The following is a 15,181-nucleotide window of genomic DNA, read 5'->3' as shown; positions in this document are numbered from 1 at the left end:
TATATATGGATGGGGAAGAGACTAGAGTGCATTCAGTCAGATTTCAGGTCAGTTTGAGTGTAGTGCAGTGTCAGTGCTATTTGTATATTTTTGGTACTTGTGTAAATAGTTAAGTGTTGTTGGCAAATAGTTAAGTGCTACTGAAGTTTGTATATATATCATCAGCACTGGTGAATATAGTGAGGTGTTGTCAAGCATTAAGTGTAACTGCAGTTAGTAAAGTTTGTATAGCTCCAGCGCTTGGGAAAATAGTGAAGTTGGAAAGCATAAATTGCAATAATTTAGAGAATAAAGAAAGTGAACTTAAGATGCTAGTGTTTATTTACAACACCTGAGCTGATCCTGTGTACTGTACAGTACACCTAAAGGCTGACCACTGGAAGAACAACTCACTGGGCAATGTCCTTCCTGTGCTGAACTACTGCTGTTGGAGCCTGTGGCAGTGTGGAACAGGGACATAACACTGGTGTCAGGAATGTGGATAATTTAAGTGCTGCAGTGAGTCTAACCTTTGACATGGAGGCAGAAGGTGTCCAGACAAGAGACAATGCTAGGCTGGAAACGGCATCGCTGGGTGCAAGTACGGAACTACCCTAGGCACAGAACGAAGGACATACAGAACTAAAAGAACAATTACAAGAACAAAGTGTCCAAGCACAAGCACAAAGTGTCCAACTACAAGCACAGAATGAAGGAGTACAGGCACAGAATGAGGAACACAAATAGCTCAGGAATGAAATCAAAGAACAATTGCAAGCACAGAGGGAACAGCTTTGAGGAATTACAGGAGCAACAGAGAGAATTGCAACAGAGGATGCGAGGAGAGCTAGATGCTTTTATGAAGGAAATGAAGGAAGAACAGGAACAAATGGAGGAGGAGGTATACACTGAGCTACGGATGCAGAAGTACGAGGTAAACAATAATGTGACTGAGTGCAAACAGCATGTAGACGACCAGTTGAAGACAATTAGTAAGGAAATCATGACGGAATGCAGACAGCATGTAGATAACCTGTTGAAGCATGTAGTCGGCCATGTTAAGATAATTAGTAAGAAAACGGAGGCTGTAAAGAAATAGGTACAGGAAGCATATGAAAAGAATGGACAGTGTAGGTGAATCTTGATGGATCCCAAGCATCTAAAGGTAGCATTACAGGGGTGAACAATCAGAATGCAGAAGTTTTAAGTCCTGGCCTTAATTACAATGCTTCAGTTTTCAGACCCCAAACCAGTGAAGTGTATGGCTGTAATGGGGTCCAATTAAAGAGCAACCTCAGGAATTTGTTGGTAGAGTATCTTGGGAAGCTAACCGTGCACAGTTTGAGTTACATGCGGATCAGAATGGTTGGGATGATAGGCAGAGGGCAGTGCAACTTGCTACTAGCCTTAACCCGTGGATTGAGCAATTAGCTTTTTTTATCCCACGCTGTGGTGCGCAAAAAACCAAAGGGGAAAAAAAAATTTCTTTCAGTTTTTGTTTTTTATAAATGTGAAGATAAACATCCAGGGCATCACCTGGTGAAAAGAAAAAAATCTCCCTCTGTCCATCTTTGCATAGGGCCATGCGTAAGTTTACATACGGTTGTGAAAAAAAAAAAAAAAAAAAAAAAAAAAAAAAAAACTTTTGTCTTCATTATAAACGAAGATAAACATCAAGGGCATCATCTGGTGAAAAGAAAAAATCTCTCTCTCTCTCCCTCTTTGCGTAGTGCCATGTGTAAGTCTGTGTAGGGGTCGAGTTGTTTATGGTGATGCACGGCCAGCACAGCCTGAGCTGTGGCTTGCAACGCAACGCTACCCAGCCTGAGCTGTGGCTCACAATCCACGGGTTAAGGGTGCCGCAATGGAAATTCTGGGCCAGACATCAGTGATGGAGAGGAACAGTTATCAGTCCCTAGTAGAAGTGCTGGAGCGCAGATATGGAACCATGTACCAGACTGAGGTTTACAGACCAGGATTCCAGAGCCGTGTACGGGTTCGAGGAGAATCCCTACAGCAGCTTGCTCATGACCTGGATAGCATGGCATACAAGGCATCCCCTGGAGCATCACCTAACCTGTTGGCTATTCTTCTGAGGGACCAGTTCATCGATGCTCTAGATAGTGCAGGGTTGAAGGTGCAAGTGAAGCACGCACAACCAAGAAGCATGCAAGAAGCACTAGCCAGGGCTCTAGAACTTTGAGTCCTATGTCAGGTCCAGTACATCCACTTTTCAGGAGGGGCGTAGTGCAGAATTCAAGGCAAGGAAAGGGCAGGTATGTGAAACGGAAAAATTGTAGGATGTGAAAAGCCAGGACACAGAAAAGAAGACTGCTACAAGTAGAAGACGGAAAAAGAAGACCGGAGGAGGTTGTTGGTTCTGCTGGAAGTCGGGACACAAGAAGGACTGTCATAAATGGAAGGAGGAGCAAGAACAGAGCAATGCAAGAAAATCTTCAATTGTAACAAAACTGTGTTGGACACATAGCGAGGTGGGACACTTCAGTTCTGAGTGTCCGAAGATGAAAAGGGATCATAAGAAGAAGGCTGCAGAAGACCAGAAAGAAGCGGAAAACTAGTGGAGGCTGGTGTTAAGGAGCAACCACCACAGAGAAAATGCATGAGAATGGCAACTGACAGTGTGTGAATAAACAGAAGGATAGACGGAAAGAAGTATTCCCTGGTGATTGCTTCGGCCTCAGAGCAGACTTTTGTGAGGCCTGGTGTGTTACATCATCGGTATCTGCCTGAGTCATCAGAACAACTGTGTGGTGTAACTGGGCACCGCGCAGAACTGAGGGGACCCCTGGATGTCCGGACTGAAGTGGCAGGGCAAGAGGCTAAGGTACTCTTCCAGTCTACATGGCCGACATGGAGGAGTCTTGCCTTCTGGGTCTGGACTATCTGATGTCCATGGGATGTGAGCTGGAATTCTGCTCCATGAAGCTGAAGGTTCGAGGAAGGTCGGTTCCCGTCACTGCAGTGAAATGTACCAGTTCTGGTGGCGACGTGAGGGTGCTCTGCACTATAGCGATACCCCCAAAATCAGAACTGTTGCTCCAGTGTAAGGTGATTGCCTCTTTTGACAGCTTTCTAGGGGTGGTGGAGCCTGATGTACATTGCAAGACAAAGGCCGGAGTAATGGTGGGGAGAACTCTGGTGGAAACAGGTGCAGGTGAAGTGCTGGCTGTGGTGGCCAGTTTCTCCTGTGAGCCACAGAAGATCAATGAGAGAGATATTCTGGGACTGTACCAGGCAGTAGACCCTGAATGGCATCAGAGGAAGGCTGTAAATGGAGCATAGTCAAAGAAGACGGGTATCTGCCAGAGCACTTACAAGACCTTTTCTCAAGGAGTTGCCAATGCCTGGATGGCTCACAAGTGCTGAAGTTGAGGCAGCTGCTAATGGAGTTTGCTAATGTCTTTTCCACCGCAGACCTTGACCTGGGATGCATTGATCTGGTGGAGCATTGAATAGACATCGGGGATCACTGTCTGGTTAAACAGCCAGCGTGGAGGATGGCACCAGCCCAACAGCAAGAGATGGAGAAGGTGATGATGGAGAATCTCCAAAGTCAAGGAGTGACAGAAGTCCAGCAGTCCTTGTGTATCAGCAGTCATTCTGGTAAAGAAGAAGGATGGCTCAGTAAGGTGCTGTGTATATTATTGAGCCCTGAATGATGTGACAGTGAAGGATGCATATCCCTTGCTAGGAACTGATAACACCCTGGATGCTCTGTCAAGTGCTAAGTGGTTTTCCACCCAAGACATGAAAGCAGGATATCATGAGGTCAAGGTTGCAGAGAAGGACAAAGAGAAGACAATCTCTTCATATGGGCAGGGTTTATGGCAGTTTAAAGTGATGCCATTTGGCCTATCCAATGCCCCAGCTACTTTTGAGCATCTCATGGACTGTGTACTTGAAGGCCTGCACTGGCAGACAGCTCTCATTTATCTGGACGATGTAATTTTCTTTGGATGGACTTTCAACAAGGAACTGGAGAGGTTATTGAACAGGATTCAAGAAGCGCACCTCAAGCTGAAACTCATGAAGTGCTATCTGTTTCAGAAGGAAGTGAAGTACCTGGGACACATTGCAGGCGTGATCGGCATCCATACTGACCCAGAGAAGGTGGCAGCTGTGGAACACTGGCCAGCTCCAACTTGTGTGAAAATGCTACAGAGTTTCCTGGGCTTGTGCACCTACTATTGCCGTTTTGTCAAGGACTTTGTAATGATAGCTGCACCTCTTCACAAGCTGCTGGGGAAAAGGCAGAAGTTTGTGAGGACAGCAGGGACTCAGAAAGCCTCTGACAAACTCAAGCGTGTGTTGCTGTACCCTGATCAGAGTCAGCCATTTATCTTGGACTGTGATGCTAGTAACCATGGTATTGGTAGAGTCCTGTCACAGAAGAAAAATGAAAAAGAGTATGTGGTCGCATATTACAACAAGATTTTTTTTTTTTTTTTTTTTTTATGCGAGGAAGAAGGAACCAAAGGCCATGACCCCGCAGTAACAGTTCCCTCCAAGAGAAAAACAAAATACAATATAGAGCCAAATTCAAGATCCGATCATTTTGAGATGCCTGGACACACTGCGTTTGAAAGACTGGAGATCATAGGCAGCAGGAAATACAGACAGAGGGAGACAGTTCCAGAGTTGACCTGTTGCATAAATGAAAGACTGGGAGTAACGGTTAACTCTTGCATTAGAGAGTTGGACAGAAAAAGGATGAGAGTTTGCTGCCAGACGGGTGCTATGCGCCCGTCGTAGAGGTGGAGGAATGCAAGCAGACAGTTCAGAGGAGCAGTGACCATTAAAGTAGCGATAGAAAAAAGATAAAGATGCAACAGTGCGGCGAAGAGACAGAGGTTGAAGGGAGTCAGTAAGAGGAGGAGAGTTAATGAGACGAAAAGCCTTTGACTCCACCCTATTGAGAAGAGCTGTATGTGGGGAGCCTCCCCACACATGAGAGTTGTACTCCACACAGGGGCGGATAAAACCCCTGTATAGAGTCAACAACTGCGCAGGGGTAAAGAAACAGCGGAGTCGGCTTAGCACACCCAATCTCTTGGAAGCAGATTTTACAAGAGATGTAATATGATCCTTCCAAGATAAGTCCCGAGTAAATGAAACCCCAAGCATGTTCAAGGATGATGCAGGATTAAGCTGAATATTATTAAACATTAGTGGGTATACCTGTGGAAGATTTTGTCGGGTTGATAGGTGTAAGAACTGAGTCTTAGATGCATTAAAGACAACCATATTATTTTTACCCCAGTCAGAGATACGAGCCAAGTCAGACATTAGATGTGCCATAGCCTCATCCCTTGTTTGTTGAAGTAACTGTTGAGATGGGCGTTGCGGGAACCGAATGGAAAGGTGAAGGGTGGAGTCATCAGCGTATGAGTGGATATGGTTAGATGTACAGCTTAGAAGATCATTGATGAATAAAAGGAAGAGAGTTGGTGATAGGACAGAGCCCTGAGGAACACCACTGTTGACAGATCTAGGAGAAGAACGATGGCCGTCTACAACAGCGGCTATAGAACGACCAGAAAGGAAGCTAGCGATGAAGGCACAGATAGAAGGATAGAAACCGTTGGAGGGCAGTTTGGAAATTAAAGATTTATGCCAGACTCGATCGAAAGCCTTTGAGATGTCAAGTGCAATGGCAAAGCTTTCGCCAAAGTCCCGAAAGGAGGATGACCAAGAGTCTGAAAGGTAGGTGAGAAGATCGCCAGTGGAGCGTCCCTGACGGAACCCATACTGACGATCGGAAAGAAGGTTGTGATAGGAAAGATGCCTTAAAATTTTTCTATTAAGAATTGACTCGAAAACTTTTGAAATACAGGACGTTAAAGCAATTGGACGATAGTTGGAGGGTTGGGAGTGGTCACCCTTCTTTGGAACTGGCTGAATGAGAGCAAACTTCCAGCAAGAAGGAAAGGTACAAGTTGACAGACAAAGACGAAAGAGTTTGCCTAGGCAGGGTGTAAGCACAGAAGCACAGTTCTTGAAAACAACAGGAGGGACCCCATCAGGCCCATAGGCCTTGTTAGTACTGAGGCCAGTGATGGCAGAAAATACATCAACTGAAGAAATTTTAATGTCAGCCATGAGGAAGTCAGAGGGGGGAAGTGATGGAGGAACAGCACCGGAATCGTCTAAGGTAGAATTGGAGGAGAAAGTCTGTGCGAAGGGATCTGCTTTATCAGTAGAAGAAATAGCTACAGAACCATCAGAGTAGAAAAGAGGAGGGAAGGATGATGAGGTAAAGTTGTTAGAAAGATTTTTGGCAAGATGCCAGAAGGAGCGGGAAGAATTCGAGTTGGAGAGTTGAGAGCATTTAGTATGGATGAAATTATTTTTAGCAGAGCGAAGAACAGACTTAGCACGATTCCGGGCAGAAACATAAAGATGATGTGATTCAGGGGTGGGTTGGCTCCGGTACCTTTTGTAGGCCCTCTCCTTGTTGCGGACAGCATTAGAACAAGCGTGATTAAACTAAGGCTTTCTTGCGTTAGTCAAAGGATATGAGAAAGGAATGTATGCTTCCATGCCCGAGAGAATAACCTCCGTAATGCGCAAGGCACACTCAGATGGCTCACGGCCATGGAAGCAATAATCATTCCAGGGAAAATCAAAGAAGTACTGCCTGAGGGCCTCCCAGTCTGCGGCTCCAAAATGCCACAGACGACGTTTCCCTGGAGGGTCCACAGGCCGTACCGGAGTGATAGGACAGGTTAAGGTAATAAGGTTGTGATCGGAGGAGCCCAACGGAGAGAAAAGATTAACAGAGTAAGCAGAAGGATTAGTTGTGAGGAAGAGGTCAAGTATGTTGGAGCTCTCTCCAAGGCGGTCAGGGATACGGGTAGGGTGCTGTACAAGCTGCTCTAGGTCATTAAGGATAGAAAAGATGTAGGCTTGTTCACCAGGTGGATCCGTGAAAGGAGAGGAGAGCCAAAGGTGGTGGTGAACATTGAAATCTCCAAGAATGGAGATTTCAGAGAAAGGAGAAATGGATAGAATGTGTTCCATCGTAGAAGTAAGATAGTCGAAGAATTTTTGATAGTCAGTAGAATTAGGGGATAAGTAAACAGCACAGATATATTTAGTCAGAGAATGACAGGAAAGCCGAAGCCAGAGTGTGGAGAATTCAGAAGAATCAAGTTCAGGAACACGAGAGCAAGATAAGTCGTTGCGTATATATACACAACAGCCACCTTTGGCTTTGAAATGAGTATAGAGAAAGTAGGAGGATACAGAAAAGGGTTTGCTGTCAGTTGCCTCAGACATCTGAGTCTCCGTTAGAAAAAGAAGGTGAGGTTTAGAGGAGGAGAGGTGGTGCTCAACAGAGCGAAAGTTAGAGGAAAGGCCGCGAATGTTGCAGAAATGAAGAAGAAGAGAGTCAGACAGTGGTTCCAGGCACCTTGAGTCGTCACCGGGAGAGGGGCAGATGCCCAGCCCACTGGAGCAGAACTACTGTGTAAACTGTAAGGAGCTCTTGGCAGTGATGAAGAGCCTTGATTTCTCCCATCCCTACTGGTATGGGTCCCACTTCATCATCAGGATGGACCATGCAGTACTCAAGTGGCTGAAAACGCTAAAGAATCAGGAAGGAAAACTGGCACGCTGGCTCAGGAAGCTAGGCCAGCACAATTATGAGGTGAAGAACCGTCCTGGTCGGGTACATGGCAATGCTGACAGCCTGAGTTGTCGGCCTTCTGATCCAGAATGCCGGCAGTGTATTAAAAAAAGATTATAGTAAGAGATGCAGCCATACTGCAGTGACAGGGCCAACATCAGATGAAGACCTGAAAGGATGCAGATTTACAACCAGTGCTAGAGTGGCTGCAGTGGAGTACAGTGCGACCATCTAGGGAAGAAGTTTCCAGGTTAAGCCCTGAGACCAAGAGTTACTGGAGTCAGTGAAGCCTTCTTTGTTTGAACAACGGGCTACTGGAGCGTCAGTAGGAGATACCCGATGGCTTCAGCAAGTACTGTATTGGCAACTGGCGGTTCCAAAGATGATGAGGTCTGAGATCTTGGATGAGTCCCATAACCAGATCACTAGTGGCCACCCAGGGGTGAAGAAAACTCTAAGCCAGCCACGACAGAGGCTCTACTGGATTGGCATGTGTCAGGATGTTGAAGAGTGGTGTCAGGCCTGTGATGTGTGTTGAGCCAAGAAGGGACCCAAGAAACGTGGTTGCGCCCCTCTTCGGCTGTACCAAGTGGGTGCACCGATGGAAAGAGTCACGGTGGACATTGCTGGACTTCTGCCACTCGCTGAAAGAGGGAATTGGTATATGTATGTCGCCATGGACTACTTCACAAAATGGCCAGAGGCCTACGCCATCCCCGATCAAGAGGTTAGTACTGATGCTGTCGTTGGCCGACCAGTTCTTGTCATTCTGGGATGCCACAAGAGCTACATTCTGACCAGGGTAGAAACTTTGAGTCTGCTGTGTTCTGTGAGTGCTACAAGTTAATGGGGATCAAGAAGACCAGGACGACCCCTCTATGGCCACTGTCAGATGGGATGGTGGAGAAATTCAACTGGACCCTAGGTCAAGAATGGCCAAGTATTGCATAGCGGGACAAACAGAATGGGACCAGAAATTATCTGCTTCCTGATGGCATATTGGTCTGTATGGCTACACACCTGCAAAACTGATGGGCCACGAGTCACGCTTACCTGTTGACTTGTTAATGGGAAGGCCACCTGGTGAAGGTCTGCCTACAGACACCACCGGCTATGTGAAGCACCTTCAGGAAAGGTTGGCTGAGGTACATCATCAAGTGTGAGGAGCCCTTGAGTTTTCAGGAGAGGTGATGAACTGCAAGTATGATGCCAAGGCAAGTGAGGTGAGCCTCAAGGATGGTGACCAAGTTTAGTTATACAATCCTCAGTGAAAGAAAGGACAGTCACTGAAGCTGCCAAGCCCACGGGACGGGCCTTACACTGTGTTGGACCGCCTATCAGACGTAACGTACTTGATTCGGGGAGGCACGAAGCCTCGCCCAAAGGTGGTTCACGTGAATTGTCTGTGGCATTACCATGGGCCAGGACAGTACAGCTGGGACGTCTCCGAGGAATCGTGCTCACTCACAGCCGAGGAAGTCGAGGAGGACCAAGGAGCTGAAGTACTAGAGGATGGTGACAGTTTCCCAAGGGATGAAGTGAATCAGGAAGAGGACCAAGACCTTCCTGGTGGAGTGGACTGTGGAGAGGAGCAAGGACGTCGTCGGAAGTGGCATAGTAGAAGATATGATAAGCTGAAGGATTATTTTGTATATAGTTAGATGTTTCATTAAGGTTTATGTTTGTATGTATTGTGTAGTTTTGTTGGGACGACAAAGAACTAGGGATGCGGTAGTGTTGAGAAGCGGGATTTGCCAGTCAGGTAGTCAAGAAGCTTCTCACCGATTCCTGATGTTTACCATGGTTTCGGTACAAGTCAGAGTTGTCAGTTTGTGAGCGTAGTTGTTCTGTAAGTTATGCATTAATTTTTTTGCTCTTTTTCTTCAAGATACTGTATTTTATCTATGTGATTGTTTGTATGCTAAATAATTTAGTGTGCTGTGCAGTGTAAGAAACTCTGGCATGTTTTGGATATCTCTGAGTTGGCAACTGTTGTTCTAGTAAAATGCAGAGGCTTCGAGAGTACTGTAAGGCTATACAAGATGGGGAAGAGACTAGAGCGAGTTCAGTCAGTTTTCAGTTCAGTTTGAGTGTAAACTCAACCCCCTGCTATCACGCGTTCAGCTATCACGCACACATCAAATGCACAACCATACATGCTATCACGCACCCCAAGACTGCTATCACGCGTCGAGTTTGAAGACAGGCTAAGCGAAATTTATTCACACGGCACTTCATACGAGGTTTGCAGAGGATACGATGGTTAATTGGAATGGTAATGTGGTAAAATTCCCGATTATAGCAAGGGCATTTGGAATGCATCTGAACGGATTCCTGCCAAGGACAAGACGGGCAAAACAGTGACCAAAACCCATTCGGCTCGAAAAATATATCGTACTACAGCATTGAAATTTAGCCTAACACTGAATACTTATTAATATTGTATTTTAGAATAAATATCAATCTTTTGAAACCCTTATAAAGAGTTAATATTTCTTATGCCGAAAAAACTGTGATGTCGATAAGGTAATCACGTGTTTACAACTGAGACGGGGCTCTGACGACAGTGTGAGGAACGTGTGTGATAGCGTCCAAGTTTTGTTCCACTTAAATGTTCCTCAGCCATTCCTGATATAAGGTACCATGTGATACCCCCTTTAGCTGTGGACACTAAAGAAATGGAGACAGCCAAAGAGATCTGGCGGCAATTAAGCCACTCCCAAGCCTCGGAACCCATCAAACCACCCAAGCCGTAATCCTTATAAAAGTTTGATGGCCTTTTATGTTGTTTATTTATTTATTACACTGTTATTATTGATATAATAATGCTTTATTGCTTCATTTCATGTTAGAGGAGAGATTGGCAGGAAATCATAGGCATAAAGTGGTTAAAAGTTAGAAAAATGGGCCACCGAAAAAACAATTTTCCCATTGATTGTTCAGTTCAGCTATCGCGTATTCAGCTATCACGCGCGTTTCCTGTGACCAATTAGGCGCGATAGCAGGGGGTTGAGTGTTGTGCAATGTCAGTACAGTTTGTATATTTTCGGTACTTGTGAAAACAATGAAGTGTTACTGAAGTTTGTATATCATCAGTACAGTACTGGTGAAAATAGTGAAGTGTTGTCAAGCATTAAATGTAATTGCAGTTAGTAAAGTTTGTATAGCTCCAGTGCTTGGGAAAATAGTGAAGTTGGAAAGCATAATGTGTAATTATTTGGAGAATAAAGAGTGTGAACTTAAGAAGCCAGTGTTTATTTACAATGCCTGAGCTGATCCTGTGTACTGTACACCTACAGGCTGACCACAGGAAGAACAACTCACTGGGAAATGTCCTTCCTGTACTGGGCTACTGCTGTTGGAGCCTGTGGCAGTGTTGGGCAGGGACGTAACACTATCACTGGAGGAAGGGGGTGTCATCTTTAACATCTTCAAAAACATCTGGCCCACCAGCTGAGTAACAAAGCAGTTCCAGCCCCCAGTTCATCAAAGGCTGCCAACCCCTGTGCTAGAATATTAGGTTTTCCAGAGATCTGAACATCTGATGCACTGATACGTCCTGCTGGCAAGATCACTGGTAATCAACACAATCAGTCAGTCAAAGGCTGCCAAGGGTAAACTAGCAGCTTCCTTAAATATCCCCCAAATAGGTCTTTTATTTTTCCCACACATTTTCTGTGGTTTAAAAGTATAAATTAACAAGATACTGGTAACTAACTGTGCTGCATATGGTACCGTATTTATTTCCTTTGTTGCTGTTTCTTTAGCAGGCAATCTTACCATACCCAGTGGATTTGTGCTACCATATAGTGTAAGCCTGTATGTGTGTTTTTTGTGTGCAAATGAGTATTTTGATTTTTTATGAATATTTTTAATTTCCATGATCTTGGGTTGGTTACCTTAGGTTGAGATAGCTTTGCTTAGCTTGTCGGATGAGCCAAAAAGGACCATAAGGGTAAGTTAGGTTACTTTAGTTAGGTTTGGTTAGGTGGGAATCAAGAGCTCCCACAAGGTTAGGAGGTAACTAAGACTGTCATGGTAATATTATGGTAAGCAACGTTGGGTCTGGTTAGTACTTGGATGGGTGACCGCCTGGGAACACCAGGTGCTGTTGGCATAACGTTCTCCCTATGTGTCAAGTGGGGTTGGTGGAGGATTAGTGCCCCTCCCTGTAAAACAATTAACTCTAAGCCCTTGGCTATCCCGTTTGGGATACATGGTGTCTGGCAATGATGATGATGATGATGATGATTTTTCATTTGCACGACAAATGAGGCCTCAAAACACTCAAATGAACTAAAACAAACTATCAAATGGAAGAAAAAAAACAACCAAAAATAGGAAACGGCAATAAAGAAAATATTTACCCTGCATACTGTAATATTACTTTCCTGATGACTGTAACATTATATGAGGACAGTTACAATCATTGTGCCCCTGTTGTAAAGTTTACCAAATATTTGAAGTACAGATGTCATACCTGCTAAATTAATATTAAAATGGTACCAGTAACCATTAACTAACTTTTATAGCCATAATCCCAAAAGGGGTAGCCATTTGAGTTACTGTATTTGTTTTACAGGGAAGGACACTAACCCTCCACCAAACTAACTGTTGACACATAGGAAACACATATGGGTTGGTTCTGTGACACCACCCAGCATATTAAATGGCTTCCTGGCTTACAAGAAACCATTAGGCTTGTCACTCAATGTAAAGCCACCCGAAAAAGGACTGAAGAGTGATAAAAAGTGAAAAGAAAGATGGGAAAAATAGGAAGAGAGGAGGGCAGACAAAGAAAATGAATGATAACAGTGAAGGAAGAGGGGTTTATTATGCAAGTTGCCAATATGAGGTTCAGGCATATTACCACTATAAATGCATTAATAACTAACTCTAAGGTAAGCATTCAGCTGCAGCAGTTTAGGTTAGGTCCAGAAAAATATACAGCACAATCTGGGAGGTGTATCGACTTGTAAAAATTTACAGGAAGAAGTATTAGAAATTAATGAGGTACTGAGCCACCCAATAATTCTCTTCATTTGTGTGGTTTCCAGAAAAAAAAAAAAAAAACGAAAATATTACCTCCATACCGAACAATTTAAGAGACGAAGAACCCATTTATATAAAGGACGCAAAATTGTCTCCCTACACCTATAAAGTACTAACAGCTTGCAATTTGATCTTTTCATTCGGTGGTGACATTCTGCTCCGAAAAGTCTTCATGGGTGCGACCTTATAACAGCATATGCTGTAATAAACATTCAGTACAAAAATACCCCTAAACTCTACAAAATAGGAATGGGTAAGAAGTGATGTATCATCATTACAGGTGGTGTAAACACCTGAAATGATATTTCAAGTCACTCACCAGTACAAGACCTTTAAAGTTGGACCCATCAGGTTATTAAACTTCAATTTGGGTGCAGTGTCGCTTGCTGAACTACCAACTGGAAAAAAGTCACAGACCAGTAAAGCGCCTACCAAGGCGCCGAAGGCGAGAAGGGATATTGTCCCCCTCTCCGCCATGTTCTCGTAACTTCTCGTAACTCGTTTGCCAGCTTGTCTGGTCCCCTGCGCGTGACTACTGAGTGCTAGCTGGCGAAGTTGCTAATATGCTCAAGTTAACCCGTATCTGCCCCCAGTGACTAACCTTTCTGGACATATCTGGAAAATCTGTAGGCCTATATTGGGATTACATGCTCAGTATATATACGAGTACAACAGAAGAAGGTGATTGGGGCTTGTCACAAACCCTCCTCAGCAAATAGTTAAACAGTCAGTGGTAATAAACTTGTGCGTACAGTACAGTGTACAACAAAAAGAGGTAGTGGGTCTTGACACACACACACACACACACACCTTCAGTAAATAGAGATAGGTAATCCATAAGGAGACATAGGACCAACTCACCCGTAATCACTAGACTTGACCGAGACGCCGACAAGAGGCCTATTTGGCTCGTGGACAAGACGGTGTTAGGCCTATGAGGCTGGTTGCCCATGACATCTGTTTGAGATGTGCTCTTGCCGTGTGAGGTGCAATCGTGTGGTTCCTGTCTCTATCATAGAATTAGGGCCCCATTGTCCGGAATCCCGGACATGCTTGTTGCATAAAAACTTACCTTTCATTTTGCAACATTGCAAACAACAACTCAAGTGGGGAACTTGAGCATCACATGGGACGTGTGGACTCCACGTGTGCCAAGTTTCAGCGGCATACCTCAAGACTGAGGCTGGCTGCGACGCTTAACGACGTAACTGCCAAAGACGCCACTCCGCTCCCACACATAGATGATTCCCTGTATGGAGCCTCCTGGTTCTCTACCCTGGACCTCCAATCGGGATATTGGCAGGTTCCCGTGCGACAGGAGGATCTAGGCAAAACTGCTTTCTCCACCAGCAACGGGAAACATTACGAGTTTAATGTCCTGCCGTTCAGTCTCTGCAACACCCCCGCCACCTTCTCCAGGTTAATGGAATCCGTCCTCAGCGGTCTCACGTGGGAAATCTGCCTCGCGTACTTGGACGACGTCATTGTCTTCAGCCAAACCTGGGCCGACCACTTGCAGCGCCTCCGCCGGGATTTTACCAGGATCCGACAAGCAGGCCTCAAACTCCGGCCCACCAAGTGCGTTTTAGCCGCTAGAACCGTCTCGTTCCTGAGGCACGTCATCTCCCAGGCAGGAATATCTCCCGACCCTGACAAACTCCGCGCCATCGAGGATATAACCTCACCGCAGGACGTCCATGGGATCAGAGCCTTCCTCGGCTTGACGTCCTACTACCACCGCTTCGTGAAGGGGTTTGCCCACATCGCCAAACCCCTCCACGACCTGACCCGTAAGGGGGAACCGTTCCTCTGGACAGACGAGAGACGAGCTGCCTTCCAGCAGCTTAAAGACAAGCTTGTTTCCGCCCCCATCGTGGCTTTTCCCGACTATGCCCTCCCGTTCCGCCTCTATACCGACGTCTCCCTCCTTGCCATCGGCGCTGTGTTAGCACAAGTCCAAGAGGTCCACGAACACATTATCGCCAGTGCCAGCCGTACCTTAAATCAGGCAGAGAAAAACTATGCCGTCACCAAACGGGAATGCTTGGACATAATCTGGGCGCTCGAGCACTTCCGGGCTATCTCTCCGGGACCCAAGTCGCCATCATTACAGACCACCAATGCCTCCAGTGGTTACGACAATCCGACACCCACAATGCCCAGCTCATCCGATGGTGTGAAACCTTGGAGGAATTCAATTACGAGATTTCATACCGCCCCGGCAAACTCCATACCAATGCAGACGCTCTCTCTCGGCTCCCCATCCAAGCTGCCCAGTCCGAACCGGACCTCCTCCAACAGTGGCACCGCAAGGAGCGGCCCCCGTGGATTCCTCACCACCTTTTCAAAAAACCATATCGCCAGGGCGACCACCTCCTAACCCCATCAGGCCATATCCTCCTAGACCCTGACACTGCCCGTGACGCCCTGCAACACTTTCACACCCACAACGGCATTCACCTGAGTACAAAAAAACTGCTGCAGGTGTTCAATGACACCTAC

At 45.7% G+C, this 15,181-nt stretch overlaps 1 protein-coding gene across 1 annotated transcript in view; it reads right to left on the bottom strand.

Annotated features, from left to right (window-relative positions):
* The window catches only part of SelT (selenoprotein T), a 60,843-nt gene extending 47,658 nt beyond the window's left edge, over positions 1 to 13,185 (bottom strand). Inside the window, exon 1 of the mRNA XM_080273527.1 lies at positions 12,999 to 13,185. The gene's annotated coding sequence lies outside the window, so the exon portion shown is untranslated. The remainder of the gene's footprint in view (positions 1 to 12,998) is intronic.
* Positions 13,186 to 15,181: the final 1,996 nt, after the last annotated feature.

This window comes from Coenobita brevimanus, chromosome 55 (genome assembly GCF_032717465.1).
Source record: "Coenobita brevimanus isolate Jiangsu-jjx chromosome 55, ASM3271746v2, whole genome shotgun sequence".
Classification (NCBI taxonomy): domain Eukaryota; kingdom Metazoa; phylum Arthropoda; class Malacostraca; order Decapoda; family Coenobitidae; genus Coenobita; species Coenobita brevimanus.
This window is presented reverse-complemented; position numbering and strand designations above follow the sequence as displayed.